The sequence below is a fragment of the Rhinatrema bivittatum genome, chromosome 1 (genome assembly GCF_901001135.1).
Source record: "Rhinatrema bivittatum chromosome 1, aRhiBiv1.1, whole genome shotgun sequence".
NCBI lineage: Eukaryota > Metazoa > Chordata > Amphibia > Gymnophiona > Rhinatrematidae > Rhinatrema > Rhinatrema bivittatum.
Window position 1 is genome coordinate 409946965 of NC_042615.1, and position 23450 is coordinate 409970414.

The following is a 23450-nucleotide window of genomic DNA, read 5'->3' on the forward strand; positions in this document are numbered from 1 at the left end:
AAGTTGCTGATCCTCCGCCCCACCCGCCACCGTATGTAATGACTTGCCCGGTGATAAAACCAGGGGAAGTTGATGATTGGAAAATGCCAACTCCTGCTGGATATAAGCCTTTATACCCTCCTTTAGACGCACTATTAAATAAGGCAGAGAAACCTGAACAAGGGGTAGCCTTCCATGAAGAACCAAGTTACGAGATCAAAGGGATAGTACAATTGAATGAGATACACTTGGGTAGTGAGTCTCCTGTGATCCCGACAGGATTGGAAGGGGAACTTCAAAAATTAGAAGAAAATATTCAAAAGGTGGAAGGGACCATTGCAAAGGAAACAGAAATCCCCTATAAGGCCCTGAAACCAAATACAATAATGAAATGGGTATATGACAGATTGAAGGCGGTAAATAAGGAACAGTATGGGGCCCGGTGGTGGGAAATTATAGAGAGGGAATTTACCAATGAGGACTTGCAGTTCTCAGTTATCGAGCTGGGACCAATCACCGAGGCCGATATAGAGACGCTGCAATCACTCATTACTGAAAACCTTGGAAACAGTATAGACTTTAAATTTCTGTTGGAGGGATGTGAGGTATGGCGTCTATTCTTACAAGATTTTTATTCTGATGTGAACGTTAATACTCGATCACAAAAACCCAAAAAAGTTCTTCCTGTATTTGTGCGCTCAGACGTCCATAACCAACCAATGACAACCTACAAACCATACAGCTATACAGGAGAATATCAAAAACTTTACTGAAATCCAAGTTAACCTTATCCAGTGCATGTTCTTGATCTAATTCTAGAGTCACCAAACCAAAGAAATCAATGAGATTCATTTGACAGGGTCTGCCCACAGTTAAACCATGCTGACTCAGAGGGTTCGGGGGATGCCTCCTCGCCAACACCCTCCGCGTCATCGACAAGGTCGGTATCTGAACCACGTTCCAAGCATAAACACCGACGGCACCGTTCCATACCGCTGCTACCACCGCCGGGGGAACCGGTCCCTAAGAAGCAAAAGCTTTCATCCACCTCCGTGACATCGGTGCGGGAATCGATACCATCGACATCGATTACGGATTTGACTGCTTTAATCAAGCAGATAGTCACCGATGCCCTGCAACATCAAGTACCGGCGTCATCGCCGATGCCGACCACATTGTCGATGCCGACCACCGAGTCGATGCCGACCGCCGTGTCAATGCCGACAACCCTGTCGATGCCGGCGGAATCGCCGATGTCTACAACTTCGATACCGGCTTCCCAGCCGATGCCGGCGACTCCACCGACAATGCCGATACCGCAGTCGATGCCTCTATATACGCAGATGCCAGCGATGACTTCATCGATCCCGCTCAGTACTTCTTCGATGACAGTCCCATTCGCACTGCAAGAACCATCGATGACATCGATTTCTTCACAAAGCTCGATGACCACGATGACTTCTAGGCCAATTTCATCGATGATTCCAATCTCGATGTTCACCTTCCATACCTCATCGATTCCAGCTACTACACAATCGATGTCTCTTTACACTTTGGCACCAACTAGAGCACCTGTGCCAGGTAAAGCACCTTCAGCTAAAAAGGCATCGGGTAAATTCAATTCTTCATTTCCAGCTCCAGATACTTCCACTTCTGAAGCAAGATTACATAGCATCCTCACTAAAAGGTACCAAGACCTTCTAGCATCATTGCCCATAGGACCTGGTCAAGAGGAAGAAGAAATGGAGGAAGAGGATAGAGAATGTTCACCAGATCCTCAAGATCCTTTACAAGGACCTTCAGGAGTTCCCCCACCTAAAAGGCAAGAACCTCCTCAGTACCATCCTACATCAGACACTTGGTCAGACTCAGAATCTGAGCATTCCTCAGAAGATTTCCTATCTCAGAATACTCTACTTCAAGCCAAAAAACAGTCACCTCCAGAGGACCTTTCATTTTCCTCTTTTATTCAGGAAATGTCTGAGTCCATACCCTTCCAACTCCAGGCTGAAAGAGATGAGAGGCAACAAACCCTTGAAATACTGCAATTTGTGGATCCTCCTAAGCACAATCTAGCCATTCCAGTGCATGAAGTTTTATTGCAACTTCAACAGAGGATATGGGAACATCCATGCACAACCCCTGCTGTGAACAGAAGAGTAGATTCTACATATCTGGTCCAAACAGCCCCAGGATTTGAAAAACCTCAACTCCCTCACAACTCCCTGGTGGTAGAATCTGCCCAGAAAAAATCCCGCAGATCCAGAACACATGCCTCAATCCCTCCAGGGAAGGACAGTCGATTTTTAGATTTAATGGGAAGAAAAATCTACCAGGGAGCCATGCTTAACTCTAAGATTGCTGCATATCAGCTTTATATGACGCAGCACCAGAGAAATCTCTGGAAACAAATAGAAGAGTTTTTACCATCCCTGCCTCAGCAACAACAAGAGGCAGCACAGCAAATTATTCAAAAGGGGCTAGATGCAGGAAAGCATGAGGTAAGGGCAGCCTATGATGCTTTCGAAACATCATCAAGAACAGCTGCATCTGGCATCAGCGCACGAAGGTGGGCCTGGCTAAAGGCTTCAGATTTACGCCCTGAAGTCCAAGACAAATTAGTGGACCTACCCTGTCAAGGAGATAATTTGTTTGGTACCAAGGTGCAAGATGCAGTTGCCCAGCTTTGAGAACATTCAGAAACGTTGAAGCAATTATCCATCTTACCTCACCACACTGCAACTCATGCAACTCGCAGACCACCACGTAGGGAGACTAAACGTCCCTTCTACCGACCAAAGAGGTATTATCCTCAGCCCTCTAGGTCAAGACCTCCAAGGTCTCAACAACGACCACAACAAAGACAACAGCGGTCTGCGAGGCCACAGCCACCTCCTCAAACAGGTTCCACCTCGGGTTTTTGAAACACATCCCAGAGTGCAGAGCCAACTACCCAATCCTTATCCCAAATTGCCAGTTGGAGGGAGAATTTCCCATTTTTACAAAGAATGGACAAACATTACAACAGATCATTGGGTCCTGTCCATTGTTCATCAAGGCTATCGCCTAGATTTCTTATCTCTCCCTCAGGAGTTTCCACCACAAAACTCCCATCTCAATCACATACCTCAGTTACAAACAGAATTATCTGCTCTTCTGAAAGCAAAAGCGGTGGAACACGTACCACACACTCAGAAGGGAAGAGGATTCTATTCCCGGTATTTCCTCATTCCAAAGAAAACCGGAGGCCTACGTCCCATTCTAGATCTCAGAAATCTCAACAAATTCCTAAGAAAAGAAAAATTCAGGATGGTGTCCCTAGGCACCATGCTTCCACTAATACAAAAGGGAGATTGGCTTTGTTCTCTAGATCTGATGCATACACACACATTCCTATATTCCCGCCTCATCGCAAGTATCTGCGATTCACAGTAGGACATCAGCATTTCCAATACAGAGTGTTACCATTCGGCCTGGCTTCAGCTCCCAGAGTATTCACCAAATGCCTGGCAGTGATAGCGGGACATTTGCACAAACAAGGTGTTCATGTTTTTCCTTATCTCGACGATTGGCTAATAAAACATCAGTCACAACAAGGAGCACTAACTTCTCTACATTACACAATACAGTTGCTTCACAAACTGGGATTTCTCATCAATTATCAAAAATCCCACCTGAACCCTTCTTATATACTCCAATTCATAGGAGCAGAATTAAACACAAACATTGCACAAGCTTTTCTTCCAGAAGATTGTGCAGTCACACTGTCCCAGTTGGCGTACTCAATTTCCATACAACGACAAGCGACAGCTCATCAGTTTCTAATCTTACTAGGCCACATGGCTTCAACGGTTCACGTCACTCCTATGGCAAGACTAGCCATGCGACTAACCCAATGGACTCTTCGATCACAATGGATCCAAGCCATACAACCACTACATTATCAAATCCAAGTAACCCACCAACTACGCTCCTCGCTACAATGGTGGACAATCAAGGACAATTTACGCAAGGGCCTACCCTTCCAAAAACAGGTCCCTCAGATAACATTAACTACAGATGCATCCACCTTAGGGTGGGGAGCTCACATAAACTCCCTTCAAACTCAAGGAACTTGGACAAAACTCGAAGCCACATATCAAATCAATTTTCTGGAACTTCGAGCTATACGTTATGCGCTGCATGCGTTCAAGGACTGCCTTTCACACAAAACTGTGCTGATCCAGACAGACAATACGGTAGCCATGTGGTACAACAACAAACAGGGAGGTACGGGCTCGTATCTCCTTTGTCAGGAAGCTGCACAAATTTGGGACTGGGCCTTGACTCACTCAATGTTCCTACAGGCTACTTATCTAGCAGGGATTCAAAATGTCCTAGCAGACCGACTCAGTCGCCAGTTTCAACCACACGAGTGGTCTCTGAATCCCTCAATAGCGACAAACATATTCCAACGTTGGGGACAACCAACAACAGACCTCTTTGCATCGCATCTGAATCACAAGGTGGACAACTTCTGTTCTCTACACAAACAGAAGAACCAACCAGCCAAGGACGCTTTTGCTCGCCCTTGGAACTCAGGCCTACTATATGCATATCCTCCAATACCGCTTATCACCAAGACGCTGGTGAAGCTACAACAGGAGAAGGGGTCCATGATACTCGTAGCCCCGTATTGGCCTCGACAAGTATGGTTCCCCACACTGCTAGACCTTTCAGTCAGGGATCCAATACGCCTGGGAGTAGCTCCCAATCTCATCACTCAGGATCAGGGTCGGTTGCGCCATCCCAACCTTCAATCCCTATCCCTGACTGCATGGATGTTGAAAGCTTAATCCTACAACCACTCAATCTTTCAACTAATGTTTCTCAAGTGCTTATAGCTTCACGCAAACCTTCCACAAGAAAGAATTATTCTTTCAAATGGAAACGGTTTACTTTCTGGTGCAAGCAAAACAATATTGATCCCTTCACTTGCCCCACAACTTCTCTTCTAGACTATTTGGCCTTCAGACATCATCAATCAGAGTACATTTAAGCGCAATCTCAGCTTATCATAACAAGATAGGAGATGCACCTATATCCACACAACCTCTCGTCAGTAGATTCATGAGAGGTCTAACTCACCTTAAACCACCAATTCGGCCTCCAGTCACACAATGGGACCTGAATCTGGTTTTAACAGGATTAATGCGTTCTCCTTTCGAACCCATAGATTCCTGTGATCTTAAATTTCTCACATGGAAAACTATTTTCCTCATAGCCATTACATCAGCTAGAAGAGTTAGTGAGTTACAAGCACTTGTCACTTATGAACCTTATACAAAGTTTCTCCATGACAGAGTGGTTCTCCGAACACACCCAAAATTCCTTCCTAAGGTAGTTACGGAATTCCACTTAAATCAAGCAATAGTTCTACCCACATTCTTTCCAAGGCCTCACTCTCACCAAGGGGAAAGAGCTTTACATACTTTGGACTGTAAACGTGCATTGTCTTTTTATTTGAATCGCACTACGTCCCTCAGAAAATCCAATCAGCTTTTTGTCTCTTATGATCCAAATAAGCCAGGTAAAGCAGTGGGAAAGCATACTCTATCCAATTGGTTAGCAGATTGCATACAGTTTTGCTATGAAAAAGCAGGCCTTCCTCTCCAAGGGCAAGTAAAGGCACATTCAGTAAGAGCAATGTCAACCTCAGTAGCACATTTTCGTTCAGTGCCAATCATTGACATTTGTAAAGCAGCAACATGGAGTTCTCTTCACACCTTTGCAGCTCATTACTGTTTGGACAAGGAAGGACGACAAGATTCAGCCTATGGACAATCTGTCTTAAAGAACTTGTTTCCAGTTTAATCCCAACTCCTTCTACAACCAACCTGCTGTGATCGTCGGCTGACTCATTTCCTCAACAATGCATTACGGCTACCTGCATGGACAATGCCTCAGCCTCTAGCTTGCTAATCACCCATATGTGAGGACTAGCATCCTGCTTGTCCTGGGATAAAGCAAAATTGCTTACCTTGTAATAGGTGTTATCCCAGGACAGCAGGATGTAGTCCTCACGGAACCCACCCACCACCCCGCGGAGTTGGGCCTCAGACTTTTATTATTTTACTTTGCTAACGCTTATTGCTACATACCAGACTGAAGTGAGACCCCTGTGGCAGGGAATATCATGGCATGCCGGGCATGCTCAGTAGCCCCAGGCTGCCAGTTAAAAGCTTCTAGAAACGTTGCCAGAAGTTTTTCCCGCATTAGGGCTCCGTGAATGACGTCACCCATATGTGAGGACTACATCCTGCTGTCCTGGGATAACACCTATTACAAGGTAAGCAATTTTGCTATATAAACATTGGGGCCAAAAATTGATGTGGAGTGAGTTTTAAAGCAAAACTGAAAGCATTACTGAAATAGCCTTGCTGTAAGCAGCTTGGGCAGCAGACTCACAGAATCAGCAGGGGGCAATTAGATCATTTGAGGGCTTGCTCAGCCAGAACACAGGAGATACTAAAGCTTCTTGTGTCCAGCAATGTAAGAAAGTTTAACATAGTAAGCCAATCTGTGGGAGGCTATTGTCAAATGCAATAGCAGATACAGGGTCCTGAGAGCAACCTTGACCAAGGGTAACTGTTTGACTCCCTCCCACCCCTGGGGCTTTGTTTCTGATATAATCTGCCTGCATACATAATTTCTCACCTTTATAGGATGGTAATTTGGTATTTACTTAAGTGTTATCCATCAAATTTACAAAAAAATGAGGACTATACAATGCAACTGCTGTGGAGCCTTTATATTGAGGGTAATCATATGGAAACTTAAGGCTTGCCCCATTTGTTTACAACTCTCTACCTTGGAAAAGGAACTGGCTGAAGTTAAAGCTGAATTAGCTTCGGGGGCGCTCCTGAGCAGCGCACAAGATGGCCGCCTACACCTAAAGCTCCGTGCACCCTCGCTCCCAAAAAGCTCTTTTTGGTCGAATTCTAATTCTTTTTTCTCTGCTACCGAGGGACCAATTTTTCTCTGAACATGGCAGCGACTAAAACGGGGAAGATTGAAGCGGCATTCGCTTCTGCTGCAGGCACAAAGAGACAGAAACAAGATCCCCCCACGCCGGACAAGATCAATCCGGGGAAAAATATGGCGTCGGCAGAGTTGGTCTTAGCGGAACTCAAGCAAATGAAGGACATGCTACAACTTAATGTTGAAAACACTACTGCGATTCGCACAGACCTGCAAACTTTATCTGCCCGGATGGATGGATTTCAATTGCGCTTAGACGACACAGAAACGCAAGTATCCTCTTTGCTCCTTACAACCGCATCTCTCCCGGAACTCACAAAAACTGTGGCACAGCTCCAAACGGATGTGGAAGAATTATCTAATAGAAATCGCCGCAACAATATTAGAATATTAGGGATTCCGGAGGGAGCAGAAGGTACCGATCTCATGCTTTTTTTGGGGACCCTGATTCCCACCTGCTTGCAATTGACCTTTGAGCAACCACTAGAGCTGGAACGGGCCCACCGTATACCTTCTAGGCCCGTAAGGCACTCTAAGTTCCCGAGACCTATCATCTTCAAAGTCTTGCGGTATCCACAGGTTTTGCAGATTTTTGCTGCGGCTCGCGCTAAAGCCCCAATTACATATCAAGGGCAATCCATTTTGTTTATCCCTGACTTGGCCAAAACTACCGCTCACCGGCGCAAAGCCTTACTGAGTTTGAGGCCACGTTTACAAGCCTTGGGGGCGCGATATGGCTTACTGTATCCTGCTCAAATGAGGGTCACCCTAAATAATAAAACTCAACTTTTTCAGGATCCACAAGTCCTGGAGGAATTTTTATCTTCCTCTGATTTTGCAGCCTCTATGGTGACCTGAATGTCGTTTTGTTTTTTGCCAGCTCCCTTAAAGTCTCCTTTGGACTACAGGTATAACAGGGTACCTGCTTACTCAGTTTGCTGGCCTAATAGTGTGCCTGCTGCCCGTATGATAAGCGATGTTTTTGTTCCCTTTGTGATCCCTATATTTGCGCGGAATCATGTTTTGGGAGCGAGGGATGTGGGCGTCACCCTGGCCTGCCTTGAGGCCCGTTTTACTTTCTATGTGAAGCCAGTGTGAATTAACACTGTCCTCTCTATTTTTGCCTCAGTACATTCCTACGGTATTGATGGACCGATTTGTGTACTTATTTTTTTTTTCTCTTGTCTTTTACTCTCTCCGCACCTGGGAAATCGCTTTTGCACTCTTTTATATATACTCAAATGTATACCGGTTGTTTAAGTACATTATGTGGCTGGCCTGTCTATTATCTATGCGCTAATGGCGACTAGTATTCAGTCTTTCAAAATAGTTTCCTTGAACGTCAACGGTTTTTCCCATCCAATTAAGAGAAGGAAGATTCTTACATATCTTCAGTCCCTCAAAACGGACATAGCGCTTTTACAGGAATCTCATCTCTCCGCAACTGAGGCATTAAAGCTTAAACAACAGTGGGTAGGACACGTATACTTCAGTGCAGCGGTCAAGAAAAAAAGAGGCACTGTTATCCTTCTCCATAAAGCCTTAACAGCGGTGGTTTCAGATCAATTGGCGGATCCAGATGGCAGGTGGAATTTGATACGCCTAACTATCCAGAACGAACAATTTACTATCCTCAATATTTACGCCCCAAACCTTGATACACCACAATTTTTTCAGGAAGTCTTTGTGAACCTGCTTCAGTTAGACTCTACATCGTACATCATAGGAGGTGACTTTAATCAACCGTTGGATCCTATTCTAGACAAACAGTCCGCTGTTAAACTTACTACTTCCAAATCCACCAAAACTTTGCAACATCTTATCTCCACATATGGCTTGGTGGATCCTTGGCGATTGCATAACCCTACTGGGAAAGATTTCACCTTCTTCTCCACCCCTCATTCTTCATATTCACGGATAGACTTTTTTCTCATTAATAAATCTTTGCTACCAAGAGTCTTGGATACGCGCATATATCCTATTGTGGTGTCTGACCATGCTGCTATTTCTTTCACTTGTAATCTCCATTATCCTCAATTGATACACAGACAGTGGCGTTTCAACTCCTCTCTTTTAGAAGATCCTGACTTCAAGCCTTTCTTGGAAGAAAAAATTTCTGACTATTTTCATAACAATAGGCCGGGAGAAGTTTCGGCCGCCACAGTATGGGAAGCTTTCAAGGCTACAATCCGCGGGGAAATTATTAGCTTCTCTATTCGCCGGTCTAAGCAACGACGGGAGGCCCTAACTACTTTGCATCAGGAAGTGGCGTCCCTTGAGTCAGAACATATTAGACACCCATCTTCAGTATCTTTAGCAGCATTGGTCAAAGCTAAATATCAATATAATACCTTGCTCAGCTCACAAGTCCAACTTCATGTTTCGCACATGAAAGCACAATACTACGCGAGTAATAACAAATGTGGTCATCTGTTATCGTCCTACTTAAAGAAGAAATCGGAAAAGAAACGGATATCGCAGATTCTTTCTCCCTCTAACGACTTACTATCAGAGGATACGGATATTTTACAAGCTTTCAGTGATTTCTATGCGCATCTATACCAATCAGAAGTCTCACCTACGCCTGTAATGTTCCAAGATTTTTTCGCACAACTTCAACATCCGAGTCTATCTCCTGCACAACTGGAATCCTTGGATGCACCGCTAACACCTGCTGAGATAGCTTCTGCGATCAATTCTTTGGCATTGAAAAAGGCCCCTGGACCTGATGGCTTCACGACGGACTTTTATTGCTTTTTTCAGAAGAATCTGACTTCCCATCTACATGAGTACTTCTCCTCCTTTCTTCTTCATAAAGACTCTGCTTCCTCTTTCACACAAGCTTGCGTGGTGGTCCTTCCAAAGCCTGGTAGAGACGAGACATCTATAGCAAATTATCGCCCTATTTCCCTTTTAAATACAGACTACAAAATATTCACAAAAATTTTGGCTACCCGGCTTTCCCGAGTTATGGGAGTTTTAGTTGACCCCGATCAATCTGGCTTTATTAAGAACCGCCTGATCACTAACAATACTCGATTGTTCATGCATATTCAACAAGCAGCTTTTTCTTCCTCTACTCCAACGGTGGCTGTATCACTAGACGCCGAAAAGGCTTTTGATCGTGTAGAATGGCCTTTTTTACTTGCCGCCCTGAAGTGGTATGGAATTGGCCCTATTTTTTTGTCCTGGATACAATTTTTATACACCTCTCCTCAGGCATTTCTATACATAAATCAACAAATTTCCCCGACTTTCTCCCTCCATAGAGGTACTCGGCAGGGTTGTCCCCTTTCGCCTCTACTCTTTAACCTGGCTTTGGAACCTCTCCTCACAGCAATTCGACAATCTGAACATATTCAAGGGGTCTCTGTTGGATCGTTCACTTTTAAACTTTCTGCTTATGCGGATGATGTTCTTTTGTTTTTACAAGAACCGGAAAGTTCACTCCCACACCTTTTTGCTTTAATTTCGGTATACTCATCATTGTCTGGTTATAAAATCAACTGGCATAAAACTGAATTGTTACCGCTTAATCACTTGGCCTCTGTATTGGACTATAATAGCCTTCCTGTTCAAAGGAAATCCACGCAACTCAAATATTTAGGGATACTTTTTTTCACTGATCCCCAAGAGACGATGGTTTCTGGGGAATCCAGCATTATAAGAACCATTAAAGATCTCATTTTAAGATGGTCCCCCCTCCACTTAACTTGGTGGGGTAGGCTTGATACCATCAAAATGATATTGGCCCCAAAAATTACCTACACTTTGAGTATGATCCCGGTTTTTTTTTCTGCTGATTTTTATAAGCAAGTAGATAGACTTTTAACCCAATTTCTCTGGAATAATAAGGCTCCTCGCATTGCACTCGGCAAACTCAAGAGGGATAGGCAACTGGGTGGAGTGAATTTTCCGGATTTCCATTCTTATCATTTAGCTTTTATGCTACAACAAGGTTATCATTATTTTGATTTTGAACGGGAGCATGTCGACCTCCCGCGTTGGTTCTTAATTGAACGCACCTTATTGGATCCTTTGCCTACCTATTGTTTTCCAGGGACGGCCCCATCTCCTTCTGTCTTTTCCAATCCTATACTGCGCTCACTGCACCGTGCCTTTTCAGAAATGGATGCTAGGAGACCAGCTGCTTCTGCTGGCTGGAAATTTTCCAGCTTAGCCCCCCTATGGCGTAATCCCCTCATCAAAGTTGGAGATGCTCCTCCATCCTGGCCCATATGGCAACGCTGTAATATTTGGACACTTTCCTCAGTGGCGCAGGCTGGGAAGCTAGTATCCTTCGCTTATTTACATAAGAGATTTGGCTTACCATTGACCCAACAATTTGCTTGGCGGCAATTGCAAGCTGCTATACGGGATACCAAATTGTACTCCTCCTGCTCAGAAAAGGTCCCTTTTTTATGGACATTTTATCAAAAATATGGCACTTTGGGACATCTAGCATCACGCCTTTATAAACTTATTGGTCGCCTCTCTGGGGTCCCATCCTCCACTCTTAGGGCGACATGGTCCTCTGATATCAGTTTTGAAATTACTGTACCAATGTGGAACTACATTTGGAAGGTCTCCTCCCGCATTTCCCTCTCTTCCAGTTTGACACAGTCCTCTTTGTTTACACTCCATAGAATTACCTGGACCCCATGGAAACTCCACCGAGCCGGCCTTCTCAGCTCGCATCAATGTTGGTCATGTGCTGCCCCTAAGGCGACACTATCACACATGTTATATGATTGTCCCTTTACACTTACTTTTTGGAATCAGATTTGGGACAAAATCTCTTCCATTTTACAGTTGCGCCTTCCTATCTCTTACTCCATGGTGGTACTCAAAGGAGCCCACCCAGACTTACACCTCCCACTACCCCAACGGAAATTATTAGATTTCCTCCTCACTATTGGGCAGCATAATGTTTTGTCAAACTGGAAACGGAGTGATCTGCTGTCGGAACCTCTTTGGTGGAATACGGTTTGTCTCTATACTAAGTATGAACGAGCAATGGCTGTTAAATTTGGTCGTCTTGGTAAATTGGCTCAAGTATGGAAACCGCTTGACGTCTACATTAACATTAACTCTCTATAATGTTTCTCTTGGCCTTACTCCATTTTTCACCAGTAATCTCCGGTACTTCTGTATCTTTCTTCAGTGCTTTCTCAGGTGCTCTTCGCTCTTTTCTTTTCTTCTTCTTTCCTCTTCTTTTTCTTTTTTCTTATTCTTTCTTTTCTTTCTCTCTGTCTCGGACTTTGGTTTATAATTTTGGTAATGCGCATTCGGATATTGCTATGATTATGATGCTGTATCATGTTTATGGTTTCGCTGAACATTTTCTGTTACTGATGCATAATGTGGCGCTATTTTCTGTTATTTGTTTCTGTCTGATTTTTGAAAACATAATAAAAGAAATTTAAACTAAAAAAAAAAAAAAAAGCTAAATTAGCTTCAATAAAGAAAGTCCCAGCCACTTTACATTATTCAGGAATTAATTACCCATTACCACAGAATAACCAAAAGTCAAGGAAAAAGAGATTTATTGTGGGCTCAGGAAGGATAAAACCTGTGACCCACAGACACCCGTTTTTGACAGCTATGCATCCCACAAAAGAAAATTATTCCTTACCTGCTAATTTTCGTTCCTGTAGTACCATGGATCATTCCAGACAGTGGGTTATGTTCCCTGTCCAGCAGATGGAGTTAGAACCAAAAATTCCCAGGGGAGGACCTATATAGCCATGCCTCCCTTGCCTCAATCCTCAGTAACTGGACTAGCAAAGCCAAGACGAGAAGAGACAGAACCAGAGGGATCAATTAATCTCAAAAATATAGAGAAAAAAACAGCTGTAAGTGACAGCAAGTAACTTGTACTCAAAAAATTGTAGCTGAGAACTTCCAAACAGCACTGTGTTCAAAGACACAGCTCGCAATAACTAGAGGTACAGAGTGAAAATATTGTGAAGACAGGAAAGCAGGGATGGCCCACAAACCCCCAAAACCAGGGAGGGGTCTGGAATGATCCATGGTACTACAGGAACGAAAATTAGCAGGTAAGGAATAATTTTCTTTTCCCTGTACGTACCAGGATCATTCCAGACTGTGGGATGTACCAAAGCTTCCCCATCATGGGTGGGTCGCGGACAGCCCTGCCCGTATGACCCTGTCTCCAAGCTGACCGTGAGACGGCGCGCGAATGTCTAGAGGATAATGTCTTGCGAAAGTGTGGAGAGACTTCCATGTGGTCGCCCTACAAATGTCTTGAGAAGAAACTGCAGAACTTTCCGCCCACGATGTCGCTTGAGCGCGTAGAGAATGCGCCTTAACAGCTAAAGGTGGAGACTTACCCACTCCAATGTATGCGGCTATAATCGCTCCTTTCAGCCAGCGAGCAATTGATTGTTTGGATGCCATGCAACCCTTCCTGGGTCCCGACCAAAGGACAAACAAATGATCGGAGAGTCAAAATTCATTAGTGACCTCCAAATAATGTATCAAAGAACGTCGGACATCCAACCGACGCAGGTCAGAAGAACCAGAGGATACAAATGACGGAAGCTCTATCGATTGGTTGAGATGGAAAGTCGAGACCACCTTCGGCAGAAAAGATGGAACTGTCCGCAGGGATACTCCCCCTGGCGTGAAACGAAGGTATGGCTCCCGACATGATAGAGCTTGTAGTTCAGAGATCCGACGTGCTGAGCTGATCCCCACCAGGAAAATGGTCTTAAGGGTGACATCCTTGAGTGTGGCCGAACTCAGAGGCTCAAAAGGCGGTGCACATAGAACCCGGAGTACCAAATTGAGATTCCATGAAGGACAAGGCGGTCTAATGGGAGGTTTCAAGTGTTTTACCCCCTTTGGAAAACATAGAATATCCGGATGTGAGGCCAGGAGCTCCCTGTCATTACTCCGTAGGAAAGCTCCCAAAGCCGCTACCTGAACACGAAGAGAATTATAGGCCAGGCCCAAATCCAGACCCGCCTGTAGGAAGGAAAGCACATGCGCTACTGAGGCCTGCGTTGGCAGAATCGTCTTTGACTCACACCATTCCTCAAAAACCTTCCATACTCTGACATAGATAACGGACGTGGAAGTCTTCCTAGCTTTCAGGAGCGTCGAGATGACAGACTCTGGATATCCGTGCCTTCTTAATTGGCGCCTCTCAAAAGCCAGGCCGCAAGACAAAAGCGATCTGCCTTCTGAAAAATATTGGCCCTTGGCGAAGGAGACGTGATAGGTGACTGAGTCGAAGCGGGCCTTCCACTGCCAGATTGAGAAGATCTGCAAACCATGGACGTCGAGGCCACTCTGGCGCAACTAGGATCACCAGACCTTGATACGTCTCTATCCGTCAGATGACCTTACCACTAGAGGCCACGGAGGAAAGACATACAGAAGACACTGTCGAGGCCAGGGAGGAACTAGTGCGTCGACTCCTTCCGCGTCGTGCTCTCGCCTGCGGCTGAAGAAACGGGCGGCCTTTGCATTTGTCGCGGTTGCCATTAGATCCACATGGGGTATCCCCCAACGCTGTATTATCCTCTGCATTGCGTCTTCTGAGAGTTCCCACTCTCCTGGATTCAGGTGTTGCCGGCTGAGAAAATCTGCCTGCACGTTGTCCACGCCCGCTATGTGCGAAGCCGCTAGACGCTGCAAGTGTAGCTCCGTCCACACCATCAAGTCGTCGGTCTCCAAGGAGACTAGATGGCTTCTGGTGTCCCCTTGGCGATTGATATACGTCACGGTGGTCGCATTGTCCGAGAGAATCTGAACCGCTCGACTGCGCACCAGTGGGTAGAACCCCTGCAGCGCTAGAAGGACTGCCCTGGTCTCCAGCCGATTGATGGGTCAAGTGGACTGATCTACCGTCCATCGGCCTTGGAGAGACCTGTCTTGACAAACCGCCCCCAGCCGGTGAGGCTGGCATGGGGTGGTGACGACCACCCCATTCGGGTTCTGCAGAGACACTCCCTGAGCTAATCGTTGAGGGTCCAGCCACCACTGTAGACTGCTCAAGACAACACTCGGAATGGGCAGCACTGCCTGAAAATCTCTCGACACCGGGTTCCATCGCGAAAGTAGGGACCTCTGGAGATGTCGGAGATGAGCGAAGGCCCACGGTACCAAATTGATGGTTGAAGCCATGGTTCCCAGTACCTGAAGATAGTCCCATGCCGTGGGAGTGACGAGAGCCATAAAACCGGTTACTTGAGCGCGTAGAGCCCGAGCTCTGTCCGGGTGCAGAAACACCTTGGCCTGGTTGGTGTCGAAGTGTGCTCCCAGAAAATCCAGCGATTGGAACGGTATCAGTTTGCTCTTTGAGAAATCGACGATCCATCTCAGAGATTGAAGAAGCTGTACCACTCTGTCGACAGCACGGTAGCCCTGCGCCCTCGACCTCGCTCGAATGAGCCAGTCGTCTAGATAGGGATGTACTAGGATACCCTCCCTGCGGAGCGCCGCCGCTACCACCACCATGATCTTGGTGAAGACTCGCGGAGCCGTCGCCAGGCCAAAGGGGAGAGCACGAAACTGAAAATGTTGTCCCAAAATCTTGAAGCGTAAGAAGCGCTGATGATGGTGATGGATCGGGATGTGAAGGTATGCTTCTGTAAGGTCCAACGAGGCCAAGAATTCTCCAGGATGCACAGCTGCTAACACTGACCGGAGCGTTTCCATACGAAAAACGAGGAACTCTGAGACACTTGTTGACCGACTTGAGATCCAGGATAGGTCGAAACGTGCCCTCCTTTTTGGGAACCACAAAGTAGACCGAATAATGTCCTCTTCCCAGTTCGGAGGCCGCTACTGGGACTATCGTCCCCAGCTGTAGCAGACGATCGAGAGTCTGTCGAACTGCTAATTGTTTGAGGCGGGAACCACAAGGAGAAAACAGAAAACGGTCTAGGGGTTCGTGTACAAAATCTAATACGTAGCCTTGACTTAAGATGTCCAGCACCCATTGATCCAACGTAATTTGGACCCACTCTTTGTAGAAGAGAGTAAAGCGACCCCCCAGGTGGGGGATCCCCTCGAGGGACCCTCTGGCATCATTGTGAAGCTTTTGAGGAGACACCTGCCCCTTGAGTATCCTTACCGTGGCGGCATCCACGAAAGGACCGGTTCCAGGTGTGTGATCGTGTAGAAGGCGCTCGAGGTGTTTACTGTCTGGCAGGACGCGACCTCCGTTGATTCCAGTACCTGTTCCTGGAGGAATAAAAAGATCTAGAAGAACGTGGACGATCTTCTGGTAGCTTGTGCACCGCATTCTCATTAAGAGATTTGATGATCTGATCCAAATCTTCCCCAAACAGGCATCTGCCCTTGAAAGGAAGAGAACTCAGGCGCGTCTTGGACGAAGCATCTGCCGCCCAGTTGCGAAGCCACAAAAGACGGCGAGCGGACACCGCCGCCACCATGGATCGAGCGAGAACCCTTAACAGATCATAAAAAGCATCAGCTCCATAGGCAACCACCGCTTCAAGTCTATCAGCCTGAATAGTCTCTGCCTGTGGCAAAGATTGGGATGTGAGAAGCTGCTGTACCCAACGCAGAGCTGCTCGCTGTGCTAGGGAACTGCAGATAGCAGCCCTCATCCCCAACGCTGAGACCTCGAAGATACGCTTGAGGTACACCTCGAGCTTGCGATCCTGGACATCCTTCAACGCCGTCCCACCCGTGACCAGGATGGTGGTATGCTTCGTGCCCGGGGATATCGCCAGTATCCCACTCCCTTGAAATCAATTGCAAGATATTGTGATGCATGGGAAAAGCTTTCGTTAGGGGTCGCAAGCCCGCTAGCAGAGGGTCCCCTTTCTTAATCTTCGGATCCTGAGCCACAGGATCCGGAGGAGGGTCGATGTCCATTTCCTGCAAGATGTGGGGAATGAGATCATCCAACTCCGCTGCTTGAAAAATGCGGAGAACCCTCGGGTCGACACCCTCTACCTGGGCCGCCAGGGAGGGATCATCCGCATCTGGGTCCTGCCATGTATCCCCCGACGGTTGCTGCAGCGGTGTAGGGACCACGGGAGGGGGCCGAGCGGACTCCGCACCCCCTGTGGGCAAAGAAGCCTTCCCTAAGGGAGGGTCCGCCGTCGAAAGCTGGGTCAAGCAAGTCAGTTTGGGAGGAGGGGGACCCCAATTTCCAAGATTCGGATCCCTGCTCTGTAAAAATGCCTTGTGCATTAAAACGACGAATTCTGGCAAAAAAGCAGGAAGTGCTGATGAAGGGCCCCCCGAGGTGTCGTCCCCTTGCCTGCCCTGGTCCGTTGCGCTCAGAAACCCCATACTGTGAGAGGAAACCTGGAGCGGAGCGTCGACGTCCTCCTCAGAGAGAGCTGCCTCCAAGTCAGCTAACAAAATGGCCGCCATTCCCGCGCTGAGGGGAAACGGGGCATGCCGCTTCCTGCCGGCGCGGTCCGACTCTCCTCCAAGCTGCCCACCAGGTAAGCTATACTCCCCCTCAGGAAAAGCCGAAGAAAATCCCTCCGAGGGCTGCTGAACCCCTTGCCGAGCTCCGGAGTCGTTAGGCGATCTCTGCATCGTGGCGGGAGGGGGCTGCGGCGCGTGGCAACAACTGAAGCGGCGAAGCAATAGAGCTATCCGGCCTCCGGACCCCTCACCGTCCCCAAGAGACAGTCGGGGAAAGCGCCGTCCGGACGGTAAGCAGCTCCGGGGAATGTGTCGTCGAAGAGCTGCAGGGCGGGATTCCAATCACTCCCCGAAGGGGAGGAGGGGAAAAGTACAAACTCCAGGGCTAGGGGGGAGCGGTCGGCACTACCAACTTCACCCCTCACAAATTCCTGTTCCTCCCAACGACTGTAAATAAAATAAAAACAACACTTACCACACTGTAGCCGGGCAAGGAAGAGGAAAAACAAAGAGAAAAATAAAGTGACAGGCAAAAAACACAGCCTGTCAGCAAGTTCCTGACTGGAAAACAGTGTCTCTCTTTGAACGGAGTGGTCCTGTCAGAACACTACAGAACCTATCCCTTAGAAGAAAACCTTAATCTAATATTATTTAATTGATCCCTCAAAGAGAAAATAAAACTAGAAAAGTGCTGTGGACCACCGTGTCCCCTGCTCAATCTGCTGGAGTTAGAACTATGCTGAGGATTGAGGCAAGGGAGGCGTGGCTATATAGGTCCTCCCCTAGGAATTTTTGGTTTTAACTCCATCTGCTGGACAGGGAACATAACCCACCGTCTGGAATGATCCTGGTACGTACAGGGAACTCTACCCCCCCCCCCCCCCCCCCCCACTCACACAAGACATTAAGGAACTCAAAAAACAGTACTACAGTGGACTCTGGAAGAATTAGACCTGTGATCCAGAGACACACTCTGTATCAAGTACAATAAGTACAAAATTCCTTCTCTGTACTAAATACTGAAGAAATTCTTGAAAAAAAGATTGAAGTGTTATCTGAAAAGAGAGAAGAATCCCAATGCTTACAGAAATTCCAGATCAGAAACCACTGAGATGGATGACTCAATCAAAGGCACTAATCTTTCCCCTTGCACAAATGCAAAGGGAAAAGTGGATAACAAAACTCAAATAAAGAGGTCACAAAAAGAGTCCAGGAACAGCAGTAAACTGAACAAAGAAAGCTGGAAGGCTATGAGCACAAATGCTCGTAGTTTGGGCAATAAAATCCCAGATTTGCAAGCCCTAATGGTGGAGGCAAACTTGGACGTTGTTGCTGTCACAGAAACGTGGTTTACGGAATCTCATGACTGGGATACTGCAATACCAGGCTATAACTTGTTAAGGAAGGACAGAGAGGATAGGAAAGGAGGAGGAGTGGCTCTTTATGTCAGAAACAATATCCAAGCATCTGAGCTGCAAGGAAGATGGGGCAATGAAGAAGCGCTATGGGCTGATCTAAAAAAAAATGGGGGCATCCATTTTTATTGGAGTGGTTTACAGGCCTCCAAACCAAAAGGAAGAACTGGACAGAGATCTGATTGAAGACATCCAAAAGATAGGAAAGAAGGGAGAAGTGGTGATCGTTGGAGACTTTAATATGCCGGATGTAGACTGGAGAATCCCATCTGCAGAATCTAATAATAGTAGAGAAATACTGGAAGCCCTGCAAGTAGCTTTGTTCAAACAAATGGTAATGGAACCCACGAGAGAAGGAGCTATACTCGACTTAGTGCTCACTAATGGAGATAATGTCTCTGATGTCCAGGTGGGCGCCCACCTCAGCAGCAGTGATCATCAAACGGTATGGTTTAATATCACAAAAAGGATACAGAAAAGAAGCACAAACACGCGAGTTTTGCAGTTCAAAAACACGGACTTTGATGAAATGGGGAAGTACCTGGAGGAAGAACTAAAAGGCTGGGAGAACGAGAGAGATGTGGATCAACAGTGGACCAATCTAAAAGGAGCAATTATCAAGGCAACTAATCTATATGTTAGAAAAGTAAAGAAAAGCAAAAGAAAAATGAAACCTATCTGGTTCTCAAAGGAGGTGGCTGACAAAATACAGGCTAAAAGAATAGTGTTCAAGAAATATAAAAGATCCCAAAGGGAGGAGCACAAGGAAGAATATCTGGTAGAACTGAGAGAGATGAAGAAAGTAATCAACATGGCAAAAAGTCAAGCAGAAGAAAGGATTGCCAAAGAGGTAAAGAGAGGTGACAAAACATTTTTCAGATACATCAGTGAAAGGAGAAAAGTCCAAAGTGGTATAATGAAATTGAAAGATGAAAAGAATCAATGTGTGGAGAGAGATGAAGAAATGGCAGAAATATTAAACAAATACTTCAGTTCGGTGTTCACGAAAGAGGACCCTGGAGAAGGACCATCGCTAGTTAACAAGAAACTGGAGGGGAATGGAGTAGATGTAACTTCATTTACAGTAGAGAATGTATGGGAAGAGCTGGGGAAACTGAAAGTGGACAAAGCCATGGGGCCTGATGAGGTTCATTCCAGGATACTGAGGGAGCTTAGAGATGTGCTGGCGGGTCCGCTGTGTGACCTGTTCAATAGATCCCTAGAAACCGGAGTGGTGCCAAGTGATTGGAGAAGAGCGGTAGTGGTCCCGCTTCACAAGAGTGGGAACAGAGAAGAGGCTGGTAACTACAGACCGGTCAGCCTCATCTCAGTGGTGGGAAAAGTAATGGAATCACAGTTGAAAGAAAGAATAGTGAACTATCTACAGTCGCGAGAATTGCTGGACCAGAGGCAGCATGGATTCACCCGGGGAAGATCCTGTCAAATCTGATTGACTTTTTTGACTGGGTAACTAAGGAATTGGATCAAGGAAGAGCGCTCGATGTCATTTACTACAGCAAGGCTTTTGATACGGTCCCGCACAGGAGACTGGTGAATAAAATAAGAAGCTTAGGAGTGAGTGCCGAGGTGGTGACCTGGATTGCAAACTGGATGACAGACAGAAAACAATGTGTGATGGTAAATGGAACTCTCTCTGAAGAGAGAGCGGTGTTGAGCGGAGTGCCACAGGGATCGGTTTTGGGACCGGTCCTGTTCAATATCTTTGTGAGCGACATTGCGGACGGGATAGAAGGTAAGGTTTGTCTTTTTGCAGATGACACTAAGATCTGCAACAGAGTGGACACGCCGGAAGGAGTGGAAAGAATGAGACGGGATTTAAGGAAGCTGGAAGAATGGTCGAAGATATGGCAGCTGAGATTCAATGCCAAGAAGTGCAGAGTCATGCACATGGGGTGTGGAAATCCGAAAGAACTGTATTCGATGGGGGGAGTAGGGCTGATATGTACGGAGCAGGAGAGAGACCTTGGGGTGATGGTCTCTAATGATCTGAAGTCGGCGAAACAATGTGACAAGGCGATAGCTAAAGCCAGAAGAATGCTGGGCTGCATAGAGAGAGGAATATCGAGTAAGAAGACCCTTGTACAGGTCCTTGGTGAGGCCTCACCTGGAATACTGTGTTCAGTTCTGGAGACTGTATCTCCAAAGAGACAGAGACAAGATGAGGCGGTCCAGAGAAGGGCGACCAAAAAGGTGGAAGGTCTTCATAGAATGACTTATGAGGAGAGATTGAAGAATCTAAATATGTACACCCTGGAGGAAAGGAGGAGCAGGGGTGATGTGATTCAAACTTTCAGATACTTGAAAGGTTTTAATGACCCAAAGACAATGACAAACCTTTTCCGTTGCAAAAAAAATCAGCAGAACCAGGGGTCACAATTTAAAACTCCAGGGAGGAAGACTCAGAACCAATATCAGGAAGTATTTCTTCACGGAGAGGGTGGTAGATGCCTGGAATGCCCTTCCGGAGGAGGTGGTGAAGACCAAAACTGTGAAGGATTTCAAAGGGGCGTGGGATAAACACTGTGGATCCATAAAGTCTAGAGGATGTGAATGAAGAGAAGAGGCAAGGGGTGGCTTGCTTGCGGGAATGACAGCTACTACCTGGAGATTAATATCCTTATTCAATAAACATACACACATTTAATGCGACTCCAATATTGCTCTATGCTTCAACGGCAAGAGGAAATGTGGAAAAAAGGATTTGCATCCACAAAAAAGCAGGGGAGTAGCTTGCTTGTTACGGCGGTTACTACCCCAAATCAAATAAGCCTGATACTTCACTTTCAATGCACATCCAGATTAGCACTCTCCTTCAATGGCAGGGAAAATGAAGAAAAGATGATTTATATTCAGCATCAACCAACAAGGAATGAATTACATAGTCTGGGTAAACAAATAAGCATGGGAGTAGCTGGCTTGTTACGGCGGTTACTACCCCAAATCAAATAAGCCTGATACTTCACTTTCAATGCACATCCAGCATAGCTCTCTCCTTCAACGGCAGGGAAAATGAAGAAAAGATGATTTATATTCAGCATCAACCAACAAGGAATGAATTACATAGTTTGGGTAAACAAATAAGCATGGGAGTAGCTGGCTTGTTACGGCGGTTACTACTCCAAATCAAATAAGCCTGATACTTCACTTTCAATGCACATCCAGCATAGCTCTCTCCTTCAACAGCAGGGAAAATGAAGAAAAGATTATTTATATTCAGCATCAACCAACAAGGAATGAATTACATAGTCTGGGTAAACAAATAAGCATGGGAGTAGCTGGCTTGTTACGGCGGTTACTACCCCAAATCAAATAAGCCTGATACTTCACTTTCAATGTACATCCAGCATAGTTCTCTCCTTCAACGGCAGGGAAAATGAAGAAAAGATTTATATTCAGCATCAACCAACAAGGAATGAATTACATAGTCTGGGTAAACAAATAAGCATGGGAGTAGCTGGCTTGTTACGGCGGTTACTACCCCAAATCAAATAAGCCTGATACTTCACTTTCAATGCACATCCAGCATAGCTCTCTGATTCAACAGCAGAGAGAATGAAGAAAAGATGATTTATATCAGCATCAACCAACAAGGAATGAATTACATAGTCTGGGTAAACAAATAAGCATGGGTGTAGCTGGCTTGTTACGGTGGCTACTACCCCGAATCAATTAAGCATGATACTTGACTTGGAATAAGTATCCAGTGCAGCTCACTGCTTCAACAACAGAGGGAATTAAGTAAAGAGGATTTTATTCAGACAACCAGCAATGGCTGAATTGCACATGCAGGGTAAACAAACGGGAGTAGCTTGCTTATTACGGCGGTTACTACCCCAAACCAGCTAGATACTTCACTTAGATGCAGCTCCACTGCATTGATGGTGGGGGTGGAAGGGAATTGGAACCAAAAAGTTACCAATAAGGGCCCTGACCTCAGCGGTCAGAGAATCAAATAGGTGTGAAAGCTTGCTGGGCAGACTGGATGGGCCGTTTGGTCTTCTTCTGCCGTCACTTCTATGTTTCTATTTAAGCTATACAAGTGTGAGTTTATTGCTTCGACAACTACATTGGCTCCCACTAAAAACATGGGCTATGTTAAAGCTCCTGACATTATTCTTCCAAACCATATGAGGTCTGGTTGTGATAAGAGATATAAAGGGTGAAGTTTCCATTTGCAGACTGTGGACTGATTTCAGCTGTTCCTATTATCGTTTAATGTTATTTCATGGAAGATTCCAGGATTGGTAGGGTGTGGGATTTTCTTGGTCACAGTAGAATATGTTTTTGCATTTATATTGAGAATCTGTTTTATAGGCAGGTTGTGAGTTATATTTTTGGGTATGAACATGCTGATCTTCTAGGGGGGTTTTTGGCTCAGATGGATTTTTTTTTTTTTTTACTGATTTTATAATCTGTTTTTCTAATTTTAATTTGTTTGCCCTGGTTTTGCCTAATTTATTTTTATGTTGATATTTTATTGCAGTAACTTGTTTGTATTGTTCATCACTTTGGATGGTCTGTTGTCTGGGAAAGTGGATAGAAATGATTTTAAATAAATAAGTAAAATAAAATTAATAATTAAAACAAAGTGAATATGATTGCTTGCTGTCTAAACTTTTAAATTATTGCACA

At 45.7% G+C, this 23450-nt stretch overlaps 1 protein-coding gene across 1 annotated transcript in view; it reads right to left on the reverse strand.

Annotated features, from left to right (window-relative positions):
* DNAH6 (dynein axonemal heavy chain 6) overlaps positions 1–23450 on the reverse strand; it is a 3261518-nt gene that overhangs the window by 3176343 nt on the left and 61725 nt on the right.